This window comes from Sinocyclocheilus anshuiensis, unplaced genomic scaffold (genome assembly GCF_001515605.1).
Source record: "Sinocyclocheilus anshuiensis isolate Anshui unplaced genomic scaffold, SAMN03320099.WGS_v1.1 scaffold522, whole genome shotgun sequence".
NCBI classification, from domain to species: domain Eukaryota; kingdom Metazoa; phylum Chordata; class Actinopteri; order Cypriniformes; family Cyprinidae; genus Sinocyclocheilus; species Sinocyclocheilus anshuiensis.
The window spans coordinates 2047329-2061919 of NW_015544185.1; the positions used below are offsets into that span (position 1 = coordinate 2047329).

The 14591-nt window shown below is 35.9% G+C and overlaps 1 protein-coding gene and 2 non-coding genes across 3 annotated transcripts in view; all 3 read left to right on the forward strand.

The window, feature by feature from the left end:
* LOC107696410 (receptor-type tyrosine-protein phosphatase T-like) overlaps window positions 1–14591 on the forward strand; it is a gene marked incomplete at its 3' end in the record, with an annotated part of 130439 nt that overhangs the window by 37846 nt on the left and 78002 nt on the right. The gene's annotated exons all lie outside the window — the stretch shown is intronic.
* trnaa-ugc (transfer RNA alanine (anticodon UGC)) lies at window positions 13837–13908 on the forward strand. The gene has a single exon. It is a non-coding gene; the product is annotated as a tRNA-Ala (tRNA).
* On the forward strand, window positions 13978–14049 carry trnaa-ugc (transfer RNA alanine (anticodon UGC)). The gene has a single exon. It is a non-coding gene; the product is annotated as a tRNA-Ala (tRNA).

Genomic DNA, 14591 nt, shown 5'->3' on the forward strand with positions numbered 1-14591 from the left:
CCACCGGTACTTAAAAAAACCTGGTACCGTAACGTTTTCATTTTTTTAGTACCGACTTGGTACCGAAATACCGAGTCTTTTGACAACACTAGTCCAAACTTTTGACTTTACTGTACTATAATATAGCCTACACATAAAGAATATCGGCATCTGTCTTTTTTTAATCCCTAATATCGGTATCGGCATCGGCCCCCAAAAAAACCCATATCGGTCGTGCTCTAGTTTTATATATTTTAATATATATCATATAAATCTTATTTACAATATTTACTATATACAACACATATAAAATATTATAACAACAATAATAATATAATTTTGTATTAAGAATATTATATTAATTTGTTCAATTTACATGTACTGCTGATCTGATAAACATTAAATATGTTCGTTAATGACAAACAGCTGATTTGTTTTCAATGTTAAAATACTTCCTTCTATCCTATACCCTAATGTGCAGAGACATTTTTAGGTCTTGTGTGTTGTGAAATGTTGTGAATTTAGGCCAGGACTACCTGTTTGCAGAACAATGGCAGCTGGGGCATGTTTGGGAAGTCTGTTTTGAAGTCTGTGTGGTAGTGGAGCAGAAATGACATGCTTCAGCTTTAACGAAAGCTATTTATGATAAAGTGCTTTGACTTATCTGCCTGTGACTGCATGTGTTCTTTCTAGCATTAGTTGACATGCAGTTGACCAGTGAGATTAGGCAACAGCAGTACGGTGTTAAATGCATGGCAGCACACTCGCTCTCGTGCCCAGAGACTTCAGAGGGCCACAGGGGGAGATCATTCATTTGTATGTGCGGGACTTGATTAGTCTTGCCTGTCAGGCTAATGATAGATCAGGGCAAATGTGCCCGCAACTCAACTCCTAATGGAGCGCTACCATCCCCCCTGCTGGCCCTGGAAGCATTTTACTCGATCAACTCTGGCCCCTGGAGTGTGAAAACACACAAACACACACTGCGGTGAGTGTGTTTGTGGAGTTGCAATGAATGCTCTGGACACTTGACCCTACGGGTGTTTGTCTCGAACCTGCACTGTGTGGATCCGGTGCTGCTGTTCTGCTTTCTGCAAGGTTGGTTTGTCCTTTGTATTTACGTAGTTTGTGCACTTTTAGTGGTGTTTTCTAAGATGAGCATTAGTGCTGTTGGTATTGCTCATAGTTGGTGATATAAAAAAACTTCTAACCCCAAATATCAAATCTCAGCATGTAACTCATCTCACATAATTTTAATAAAGATAATAGGCCTCCTCTACATACTGTCGGTAATTTGTAATTATTTTTTAAAATCTTTTTTTGTAATCGTTTTTATTATTATAAGCTCTGTGTGAAATTATAATTATTTATTTTTGATAGAATATATAGATATAAAGTACGGAATGTAGGTTTGTTATTATTTTTAATTATTAATTATTTTATTTACAATTTATTTTGATAGTTTTATATAAGTAAAATATAAATTATAAATGAAAATATAAATTATATAAATATTAAATTGCATTTTGAAATAATAATAAAGAAATATTTATATAAATAAATAAAATTCAACAGTGCATACTGTGGGTAACTTTAAATAATTTTTTCATTTAAAGTTAATTTTAATATTTGAATATAATTTATTTTTATTTATTTTTTAACATTTAATGTATTTAAAGGATCACTGTGCGGTTTAAGGGTAGGATAAGGAGAAAACATTATTAGCTCAGTATAAAACAATAGACGTCAGTAGAAAATCCTTACCATAACAGAAAAACAAACACGTTTGTGTGTGTATGTGTGTGTGTGTGTGTGTGTGTGTTTGACCCACAGTGATGAGAAGTTCAGGTAATACTGAGGATATCAAGTTAGGAAGCAGTGCTGAGAAGAGCTTAATTGCTTCTTGAATATCAGCAGAAATTGTGTGTGTATGTGTGCATTTGTGTGTGTGTGTGTGTTCAAATCATCTGGCGTAAAAGTCACAAGCACTAGTTTCTCCGCTCAGTAATGAGTAACACCACAGGAGGAGCCCTTGTGCTGACATCCACACACACACACGTTGGTTCCACCAGGGTGCCCTGAAGCTGTAATATGCAGGGAGATGTGACTGGTGGCAGAGTGCAGTTGAGGGAACGACAATTTGCATTCTCAACCTATTTGTTCTCATTAAGTCTCTTTCTCTCTCTCTCGGTCTGATTTGTCTCTCTGGGCCCCTAAGCTGCAAATAACACGTAAGGCAGCACCTTCGGCCCACCACGGTGAGACTACGAGCACTTTAATTAATAAATAAATTAATAAAGCTTACTTAATGGTTGGATGCCCAACAGGCTATGAGAGATGAACAAAGGCCAGAGACAAATGACATTTCCTTTCATCCTGGGGTCCCTGTGTGAGTGTTACCTGCATTATGAATAATTTTTCTCTGGGTTTTTATGCAGTCTGTCCAGTTCTGAATATTTAATACACCGATCTAACTGAGCAAAGGACGGCTATGATTACAGGACAGTTATTTCTCTTTGAAATGCCGAAATGCTTTGAAACACCCGCACGGATGCAGACACACGCTTATGTGACTTCCAGATGGGCTTTCCGTGTTATTTATTCAGATTCGTCTGTATTTGCCCCATTGAAAATACCAGCATATGTTGTGCTTTGGATGCTGTGTGATGGTATCTATCTAGTGTTTGTTCATTCTGTCATTCATTTTATCTATCTATCTATCTACCTATCTATCGTTCGTTCGTTCGTTCGTCGGAAATATTGGTAGATCTGTTTGTGTACTTCATTTGAATATCCCATCATGCACTACTATCCCAAATCTATAAGGAAACTCCTCTATGCTATGAATAGGTTATCTGTAAATGCCTTTTTTCAAAATCGTGATGAAGCTGCGCTGCATTACACTATAAAATCTCAAACAGGAAATGGCTCTCTCGCCCGCTATCTTTGACTTCATGATAAAAAAAGTTTGAGTCTATCTTTTCCTCTAATCTGACGACTATTTGAGAATTCACCTTTGACCTCTCTCTCTTATCACCAATAGGATTCCACGAAACTATTAAATTATTCTGTGACCGCTCACTGTCACCCTCCCAAGCACTCTTTCACTTTCTACATTTTTCCTGCGTTTTCACTCTGGGTGGTCAGATCACTTTTCTAATATTCTATTCCTCTCGCTGTATATGGTTATACTATTCGAGCTAATTGCCTCGTACCTCAGCTACAAAAAGGCCTCCAGTGTCGATTGTTAGCTTTATCACGCAGAGAAAAGGCTAGGATACATTAGCATTTAAATTAGCTGGAGACGAATGCTAATAGAGAGGAGTGACACTGGCGGTCAAAGAAGATACAATCTGTAGCACACTTTAAAGAAGTACCTTTCAAATGCGGTCACTGGTTTGGGATATTTTCATCAGCCTTTGATTCACATTTTCTCTGAGAATTAGCATGCTAATTGTTAATATGTTGATGTTAATGGTGTTATTATTATTATAGTTAATTAACAAAATTTCATTGCTGTTTAATTGTGGAATTACTGCATGTAGCTGTTCTTTTAATGCCTTTTAAGAACATGATTGACCGTTTATTGTAAGAATGGCTATAGTTAAAGGAATTATATCTAAAAATTAAAAATCTATCTATCTATCTATCTATTTATCTATCTATCTATCTATCTATCTATCTATCTATCCTCTATCATCTATCATCCGTCTGTCCATCTGTCTGTCTAATAAAAATATTATCAATTAATAATAAATTAAAACATACATATGCAGTGTATCACGCTCACAATATATATGTATAATATATGCGTATGTATGTTTTTATATATTATTAATATATAATATTAATTTATAATAATTTATTCTTTTTTGGGAATTTCACTATTTATATAAATTTAAATAGATTTTCTATATAAATGCAAATTATTTTTTTTATTATTATTCTTTTTTTTAATACACAAGTACACGTTTATTTAAATATTTTTTGTATTTCTTTGTAACTGGCAGAAGGCAGTTGGTGCACCTTATGGACCCTAAAAACAGCCATGTAAGGTGTAATGGCCGTGGCTACACACACATTTTGTCACATGCATACACTCATACTTTGAGGCCATTATTGTCCATATGGTGCACCGCAGCTGGTTCAAACGTGTATGTGTGTGTAGTAGTGCAAGGGATACTCAGCCTCTCTTCTCTTAGGGTGAAATTGCTGTCTTTGTCCTTGTGGGTAAAAGCTCTTTGCGAACCTCCTCATTTATTACCTGCTCACAGGTGCAAATGGAGCAAATCGCTGCCGTCCATCAGACAGTGGGAGGCATTGGAGTGTCCTGCTGCGTTACTGGCCATTCTTTACCCACACACATGCTCGACATGGGGGAATGGTTTGTCATAAAAAGCTCTTGTATGTTAATGTGTAGGTCTAATGCTGGAGGAGGTAATGGTTGGAAAAAACTGCTGGATGCGGCTGCTGAATTCAGGAGGACGAGACCTTGCACCCACACCTACCAGAACATTCTGCTTAATGAGGCATCACAACTCCAATCAACATACACACGCAGGCATAAACACACTCTGCTATTGGTGTAGACAAGGTTTGGAGGAGCACAGCAGCTCAAATTAACCCAGAAATGAAGCGTGTGACCTTAAATATACAATTTTTTTCGGTGTTTAAGAGCTTCCTCTTTACGATCCGCAGGTGAATGAGATGCTTCTCCTCCTGGTCTCACACTAGCAGGGACCAGTGAAGACCACAGCAATCTGATCCTACGGTTGTGTTTCTGTTTTCAGGAATCTCATGTATTCAGGCAAAGGAATTCGATATTGAACACTGACTCTTTATTTGTTGTCACATAACAAGGGCTGCTGGAGTTTGTTTCTGCAACTTTCACACAATGTCAAACAAAAACTTATTTCAGGGACATCCATCCATCCATCCATCCATCCATCCAAAACTGAATAGAATTGACACTGAAGAATTACTGTTTTCTAAATCTTTTTCTCAAGTCATCATTCAGATGACTTATTTTCTGCCGTAATAATGAATGACGCTGAATACTCAGCAAGTGTTTTTCAAATCAACAAAAGCTGTATTTCTGTGGTTTTACAGTCAAATAAAAGCACCAGTTGGAAGAAAGACGCCTGTTTAACTGATCACACAAATTGACTTTGATCTCAGGGCAGTAAAGCCCATTATTTGGTTGAAGGACATGCAAACATCATAGTGCTAATATAATTTCTTTTCACATATTTGTGTATGATTCTTCTTTATTCAGCTCTTGTCTATTTGCAGTTGACTAGTGGGTGATTTCAACAGATCGACTGACATTATTGCATGTTGTACATCTTCACTGCGTTCAGTAATGTTTGCTGAAGTGAAGGACGGGTGCTTGGTAGTTTAAAAGTATGAACTGTAAAACATGAAAGTGCGAGAGAGACAGAAATGATTTCATGTTCATGGGGCATTAGAGGCATTGCAGGTGCTTCCTGTCAAACATACATTTGTGCAGGTCTGACTGGCTTGACACAGCCGAGACAGCAAAGGAGAAATAGTTGCTCCATATCTCTTTATTGGAGGTGTTGTTTTGTGTAGGGTCTGTTCAGATTGAGCTGTTTTCATGTGTGTGTGTTTCGGTGTGTCTGTCTGTCTGTCAATGTTGAACCTCAAAACTGCTGACAGCACTTTGAGGTCACAAGGGCCACTGAAATGAACTGAACTGAACCACTGTTTCCCGCCAACACACACTTGTATTCCTCATCTGCCAATCAATCTTTCAGCTCTATAGACCCAAGCAAAGGAACAAAAGAGAGAAAAAAGGGCAAATTCACTTTTTTATTGGCATTTTAGAGCAGGAACCTTTTGAGCAAACTACTATTGATAAAAACGAAACTTCACTATTTGTGCTACAAACACAAATGATAACTCAAATTGTGAAGCTCGTTGAGCGGGATATGCTATTATTTTTCTAAGTAAAATGACTTGCTATCTTTGCCTGGCAGATGATAAAATGGGCAAAACAGACATTATACTTACATTGAAGGAGATACCAGAGCCATGTATGTGTGTGTGTGTGTGTATGTATGTATATATATATATATATATATATATATATATATTCAGCTTTGCCATCAAAGAAATCAATTACATTTTAAAATATTTTCAAATAATGTTTCACAATATTCCTGTTTTACTGTATTTTTGATTAAATAAATGTAGCATTGGTGAACATAAGAGACTTCTTTCAAAAACATTTTTAAAATGTGATGGAAGACAAACTTTGAACTGTATTTATCTTAAAATGGCTAAAAATGTAAAAGTCTAGTTAAAATTCTCTTAATTGTGTCTTCCTGTGAGGAAGACGAGTTGTAATACCTGCATATTAGAGAAGATCTCCTTCGGATTATGGTTGCTCTAGGATAACAGTGCTGGGCATTTGTGAGTTATTTCTCTCTCTTTTATAACTGTAAGGAGTCAGAAAGAAGAACTTTTTGAATAGTAGATTCGGAAAGGGTTTCTCGTAACTCCAGTGAATTTTAAGATGGAGCCATTCATCATTCTTGTCTTTTTTTGTCTTGGAACATCTGTGTCTTTTGGGCCAGTAGACAGGTTTTTTGCCTTTGACGTGCTCACGGAACCACATTTTATTCCCACTGCGGGTCTTTATGCTATATGCAGGTTTTCATATAGTTTTAATATAGTATCCTACTACTTAAAGAGTAAAAAATACAATCATGTCTCTTATAAAATGTGTCTAAATGTGCCGTAATTGTGCTGTGATTCTGATATATGGAAACTCAATGCTTGGCCACTCCAGAGAAAGGCATTATGGGTGATTTAGTTTTCGGTTCAGCCTACCTTTCTGAGATATATTACCCAAATGACTGTGGATGTCTGAGGGGCTCTTGAGATATAGGAGCTGACAGAGAAATATCTGTGCCATTTAAGGGTTGGCTTGTTGTGCATTAAACTGTATGGTTGGGATATCTGAAAATGTAGCTGAACATACAACCTTCGACAGGCCTCCTCAACATCCCTCGCATGAGCAAACCGCTAGTTGATTGGAAAATTGAAGTGTCCAGTGGAATGAAATAACACACACACACACACACACACACACACACACACACACATTTACTTAACTATCTAAATGGGGACATTACATAGATGTCTATTGTTTTTATATGCAGATAGTTAAAGATTTTATAAGCTAATCCTAACCCACACCCTAACCCTACCCCTCACAGAAAACTTCCTGCATTTTTACAATAAATAAAAAAAACTTTTATTTTTATACCAGTTTTACAAATTAGGACATCCCCAAAGGGAGGTTTTTGGAGATTTTGTCAGGTTTAGCTCACTTTTGGGTACAAATTTGTCCCCAAAATATGGTTAAGATTGTATACACACACACCTCTCTTTGGTTTATTCTTCGATTGATCACAGTGCTTTTAGATTAATGGTAGCAATGGGTCAGTTGATTTATATCTACTTCAAAGGAAAATTAAAAGGAAAATTTTCATGTATAGATTCTTGTATTTAACATTTGTTAGCTTGATGTTAATGATAATTAAATCTTACAAATATGTAAATCTAACTATACAAGGACTGCCAACCGTCTACGCACACCTTGATAATATAATCGCCATTGGCTAGTAAATGTTGTAAAAATACAAATACAGGTCAAATACAGGTACACTGCGCATCAGTTCAGTTGAATTGAAAAATAGCACAGATTGCTTGATGGAGAGCAAAACTCTCAAGCGCTCAGTCAGAGTGTTCGGCGAGTGAAAATATATCTATGCTAAACTTGTAATTAGCCTCTAACACACACTGGCGAGTAAAATATAAGAATTTATTAGCCAATGGCTAATGCTAGACATTATTTAGTCACCCAGTGTGAAGATTTAGTTGCATATGTGAGTGATTTACTCGCAATATAGAGGGTTGAAAAACTTCTTCTAACCAAACAGTACCATGGTATTACTTTTATTGATTCTATACTTATACTCTCTCACACACACACACACATATATATGTATATGCATGTGCATTATGCGTGTGTATAAACTATCATTTCAAAGACACTTATACTCACTAATGCTGCATTTATTTGATCAAAAATATAATAAAAAAATAAAATTGTGAAATATTAATACAATTTAAAATAATTGTTTTGCATTTGAATATATATTAAAATCTAATTTATTTCTGTGATGCAAAGCTGAATTTTCAGCATCATTACTCCAGTCTTTAATGTCACATCATTCTTTAGAAATCTTTCTAATATGCTGATTTGGTGCTAAAGGATCATTTCATATTATTATCAGTGTTAAAAACAGGTGTGTTGATTAATATTTTACTTTTGTAACATTAAATAATACTTTTGTAACATTATAAATGTCTTTAGTGCCACTTTTGATCAATTTAGTGACATTTTTGCAGTTCTGTTTCAGGCCATACCAGTGTTTTTGTCATTATCAGCATATAGAGAATGAGTTTTTGTAAGCATGTTTGTGTATGTGTGCACTTATGTACTCCAAGTATGTCTGAGTGTGTTCCTAAGTGGGCATTTTATTTGAAGGAAGTACTAATCACATGATGACGAGTCGCTTAACAGGGATACGTATCTAAACTGCTAATTAATTTGGAGTCTTAATTGCTGTGTAATGACTTGCTTGTTAGGCAACGAGTCTCAAGCTTTCACGTAGTACCACAAGGTCATTTATGACTAAAGGCAGTTAGTCTACGTTTAGTTTGCACTTCATATTCAGCACACCTCATGGGCTGATGCCATTCAGATAGACGTGGACGCTTGTGACCTCAATTAAGTTTTTGTTTGCGGGCAATAATACTTAGCATGCATCAGCTGTGTGTGTGTGTGCATGTGTCATACCTGTCCAAACCCATAAACCCACTGCTAGGTGTTTATAGGAAGTCTGCTGCCTATAGCAATGGCTCAGTTGCCCCTTTACTCTTTCCGGGCAAAGCATGACCTCTTTTATTCTCCACGCGGGGCAGGATGACCCCAGGTGTGTGTATGTATTTGTGCATGCACTTGACGAACTCCACCCCACATCCTAGCTACTGGCTTCCTCGGTCTGTCAGTGTGACAGACAATGCCTCTGAGGGTTTGTCCATTTTCCATTTTATCTTTTAAATTTGATGGTGTCCCAAATAATAGTGTAATCCAGCAGCAGCAGCCCACAGCCAGCTAGAATCCATCCCGCAATGAGTCCACTAAAGTGAAGCGCTAATAGAGCGGAGTCATTTCCACAGAGATCAGCGGGACTGATTCTGGATCAGTTTTCAGCATTTGGCTGAGATCATGTATCTGTGGGTTGGAGAAATCTGCTGTCTGAACAGGTGCTCTGTGTGGTGAGGAAGGTAGGAGTGCTGAAAAGAATGAATAATAGAAAGAATACTGAGTTTATATCTTTTGAATTGAACGGCTAAGCTTCTTTAGACTTGTTTTTCAGCTATTTTATTCATTTTGCTTTGTGTGTGTGTGTGTGTTGACAGAGTGGTTCAAATATATAGATAAATATGGAGGTGGTTAGAGTTAAAAAAAATTCTAAGAAGTCTCTTATGCTCACCAATTCGGCAAAACAGTAATATTGTGAAATATTATAATTTAAAATAACTGTTTCCTAATTTAAAATAAAATGTCACTAGGCAATGTTTTTGCTCAGAAAGTTCTCTATTGGATGTTTTTTAAAAATGTTTCACCAGAAATAATGTAATAATCTATATATTGTGTTACTACTATTTTGCCTTTTAAAATACATTGATCTTATGAAAATAGTCATAGATGCTGATGTTCATACAAATAACCAAAATAAATAAATAGATTCTAATTTAGAATATAATTTATTTCTGTGATTAATAGCTGAATTTGAACCGCTGTGCTGCTTAATTTATTTTGAATAGAAAGTTCAAAAGCATTTAAATAGAAATCTAATGTAATATTATAAATGTCTTTACTGTCAATTTTGATCCATCTAATGTATCCTTGCTGGGGGGAAAATATATTATATTTTTTTAATATATAATATTTTAAATTATTATATTATATTATATTATATTATATTGTATTATATTATATTATATTATATTATATTATATTATATTATATTATATTATATTATATTATATTATATTATATTATATTATATTATATTATATTATATTATATTATATTATATTATATTATATTATATTATATTATATTATATTATATTATATTATATTATATTATATTATATTATATTATATTATATTATATTATATTATATTATATTATATTATATTAATTATTCTATTCTATTCTATTCTATTTATTCTATTCTATTCTATTATACAGTAGATTCATCCCTACCCATAAATTATGATTAACATTTTCATTTTGCAAGTCTTATTTTTGAAAATAAATGTAAATAAAATGATATTACTTTGAATCAACATCTGTCATTAGTAAAGTTCCACGCGTCCCTAACTCCATGCGTGTTTGTTTATTTTGATGATGCCTTCAGCTACCAAAATAAGTTTTTATTCTTAACTTTGTTTAACATATTTTTCCATATCTAAATCCATTCCCCAGAATTCCACAGTTTCCCCCCACAATCAGCACCGAAAATGTGTGACAGATTCCATGCGGACCTAAAGTTGTGCTGACAGTGATAGTACTGTTTACCTAACCGTGTGTTTCGGTGTGTGCGTCTCAGTTTATATTGGTGAAGTAATAAAATGTCATATCAGCAGAGCTTGGCTAAACAGCAAGAAATCAGAATGTCTGCTAAATATTCGTGACCGGTTACAGGAGCGTGGAGCCGTGTGTGTGTGTTTGTGTCTGTTTTCTGGTCCCTGCACAAAATTCGCCATCACATGCCACCGATCCAGATGATAATGAACCGTTTGCATGCATGTCATTTTCTGAAGGTCACACACACACACACATACACACACACACACACAGGACCTGACAGTAAATGAAGGACATGTGAAGAGTCCATCAATCTAGTTAACATATACATGACTTTGACAGTGACCCAGTCCATTTAGAATATCCAGTGGCAGATTATTCCAGAGAGTGACATTCAGAATGTGTGTTTGTGTCTCCTGGTGTGTGTGTGTGTGTGTGTAAGGGGTAGTGGAGTACTGTAAGATTAGATGCTTTGCTTGACTGGGAATCCTCCCATAATATATAATAATTACATGGATCATTGCTTTCCCACCTCAGAGAGCAAGAGAGAGAGAGAGAGACGGCCAAATGAATTCAATTTCATCTGAGCTCCTCCATGCTGATGAGGAGAAACGGCCTTATGGGATATGGTGAGGATGACAGCACGCCTTACTGCTCTCGTTTCACTAATCACTCCATCCAGCACTTCTCTATCATCCGACTGTCCTCTTCCTCCTCTCCTTCGCGCACCCATCTGTCTCTGAGTAATTCATGCCTCCAAGTTTGGACTGAAGTTATTGAAACATTGCTTCATGCAGATCTTTCTGATAAATTCAACTTCTCTTTCTGAAGCTTTTGCTTCAGTCTGACTGGCGTCTTTTCTTCAGGCCTTAAAGGGACAGATCATCAAAATCACTTTTCACTTTGAGCCTGAATCGAATGTGATATCATAAAAAGACTGTGTACCACAAAATAAAGGCAAGACAGCATGTTTTTCTATTAGGTTGTCCTCACAGGCTGCATGAAGACCAGTTGTGTGTGTACATGCTTCTCTCCCGCTTGTTTGACTACAAATGACTCTTATGAACCGTTTTTTTGAATGAATCATTCAAACAGACTCTTAAACTTAGGGTTTACCTGTTTGATGAACTGAATAAACGGATTCAGTCACTGAATCAACATCTGATTGACTTGTTTTTAGTGATGTTCATCTTGAAATAAAACACTTAAAGTTTGTGAAACGCGTTCATATAACATGTATCCACAGATACAAATTAAGAAATTAATACTTTTATTCGGCAAAGATGCATTAAATTGAACAAAAGTGACAGTAAAGTCATTTTATAATGTTACAAAAGTTGTTCTTTAATTTTTGTAGTTGTTTGCAAAAGTTAAAAATGCTGTTCTTTTCAACTTTGTATTTATCAAATAATCCCGACAACTAAAATATTAAGCAGCACAACTGTTTTCAACATTGATAATAATAGTAAGAAATGTTTCTTGAGCATCAAATCAGTATATTTAAATGATTTCTGAAAGATCATGTGACACTGAACACTGGAGTAATGTTGCTGAAAATTCAGCTTTGCATCACAAAAATAAAATACATTTTGAAATTTATTCAAACAGAATTTATTTTGAATTGTTTCACAATATTTCTGTTTTTACTGTGTTTTTTCTAAACATCTTCTTTTGTGTTCCACAGAATAAGTCAAGTCAAGTCAAGTCAAGTCAAGTCTGCTTTATTGTCAATTCTTCCACATGTACAGCACATACACACAGAGAATTGAAATTGCGTTACTCTCAGACCCTTGGTGCATACAGATAACACTAACAGTAGAACATAAATACAGATATACAGATTAAATATAAAATACAACTATACAAATATACAAATAAGGTAAAATGTAAAAAAAAAAAAATATATATATATATATATAAAAACAAATAATACAGGTTTGAAGCAACACAAGGATTAGTAAATGAATCCACACTATTTCTCAGATCAGTCCGTATATCTTTAATTCATTTCTGTGCCTTTTCCTGCCTTTCTCTTCTCATCGCAGGACCACATGACTCCCTCTGCAGGCAACGATAAGGGTGAAAGGAGGGAAATAAGAGAGGAGGGAGTTGACAGAGGGGAGAGAGGGGCTAAGATAGGAAGAGAAGGGGGCTGAGTGGGCATCCCTGTGGAACACATGGAGCAGTAGATGGACCTGTAATGAGCACCTGAGAGAGAGAGTGAGAGAAAGACAAAAAAGAGTGGGAGTTAAGCTTGAAAAATATTGCAATCCTCTAGCAAGGACCAGCTCAGAAATGTGCTGATGTTTCTTCCAAACACATCCACACGAAAACACGTTGACGTTAACCATTTCTCATTATTATTTGTGGTGTTCATACAGTACTGTTAATGTAGGGGTTTAATTATTGCTTTAACATCTGCATAAAAGCCATTGAATACACACACTCGTGCACAGATACACAATTTAATCACAGTGCCGTGGACCTGATGCAGCTGAGAATTCAGCATGCGGTGCTGGACTAGAATACTGACAACCACAGCCAGAGAACAGTCAACAGAAGCTCACACACACATACAAATAGCCTTGTAGAATACTAATACACACACATCACTCCCACCAGAGGCCACTGGGTGCTAAATTAGATTGGCAATTGAAATATGTTTTTCTATGCTAATTTCCTGCCTCTGTTTCCCTCTGAAAGATTTTCATTAGCCACTCTCGCTAACACCTCACTTGAGGCTGACCGACAACTTTTAAAGAAGTAAATGAGAATACGTTTCTATTTTACTTGCATATTTGCATAAATAAGTGTCAAATTGACAATCAAACACACATGCACAAATGTTTTATTCAGGTTCTTTTTAAGTAGCTAAGTAGATGCTAGCTAGACAATGTGACGTCTAGACTGTCAAATATCTATTGCAACTACTGCTTTTTATCTGATATTTAAAGGAATAGATAACTCATAATTAAAAATGTTATTATCTACTTGTTACTTTATTTATTAGTTACTTTAATATTATTATTATTATTAATAATAGTACATATATAATGAATGTTATTTATTTACTTTTTTATTTTATATTTGAAATGCAGATCATTTACTCTTATAATGTACTTGTATATTGTATGTTGCATATTGTATTGTATGCAACTGGGCATGTAGCTCAGTGGTAGAGTGCATGCGTTGCATGTATGAGGTCCTGGGTTCAATACCCAGCATCTCCACAGACTGTTAAATTTTGGGGGAAATTTTTGGGGCTACATGCCCAGTTGCATATTGTATTGTATGCAACTGGGCATGTAGCTCAGTGGTAGAGCGCATGTGTTGCATGTATGAGGTCCTGGGTTCAATCCCCAGCATCTCCACAAACTGTTGAATTTTGGGGGAAGTCGTGGCCTAATGGTTAGAGAGTCGGACTCGTAACCCAAAGGTTGCGGGTTCGAGTCTCGTACCGGCAGGGATTGTAGGTGGTGGGAGTGAATGTACAGCGCTCTCTTCCACCTTCAATACCACGACTGAGGTGCCCTTGAGCAAGGCACCGAACCCCCAACTGCTCCCCGGGCGCCGCAGCATAAATGGCTGCCCACTGCTCCGGGTGTGTGTTCACGGTGTGTGTGTTCACTGCTGTGTGTGTGCACTTAGGATGGGATAAATGCAGAGCACTAATTCCTAGTATGGGTAACCATACTTGGCCACATGTCACGTCACTTCATATAAACCTACTATAAATCAACTTTAAGGTATTTAAGAGACTTTGAAGTAGACACGGATCTCTTTCATCAGCAGTAGGTTGCATGATAATGGTTTATCTGTTAAAGGGGTCATATGATGCGATTTCAAGTTTTCCTTTCTCTTTGGAGTGTTACAAGCTGATTGTGCATAGATAAGATCCCTGAAGTTGCAAAGA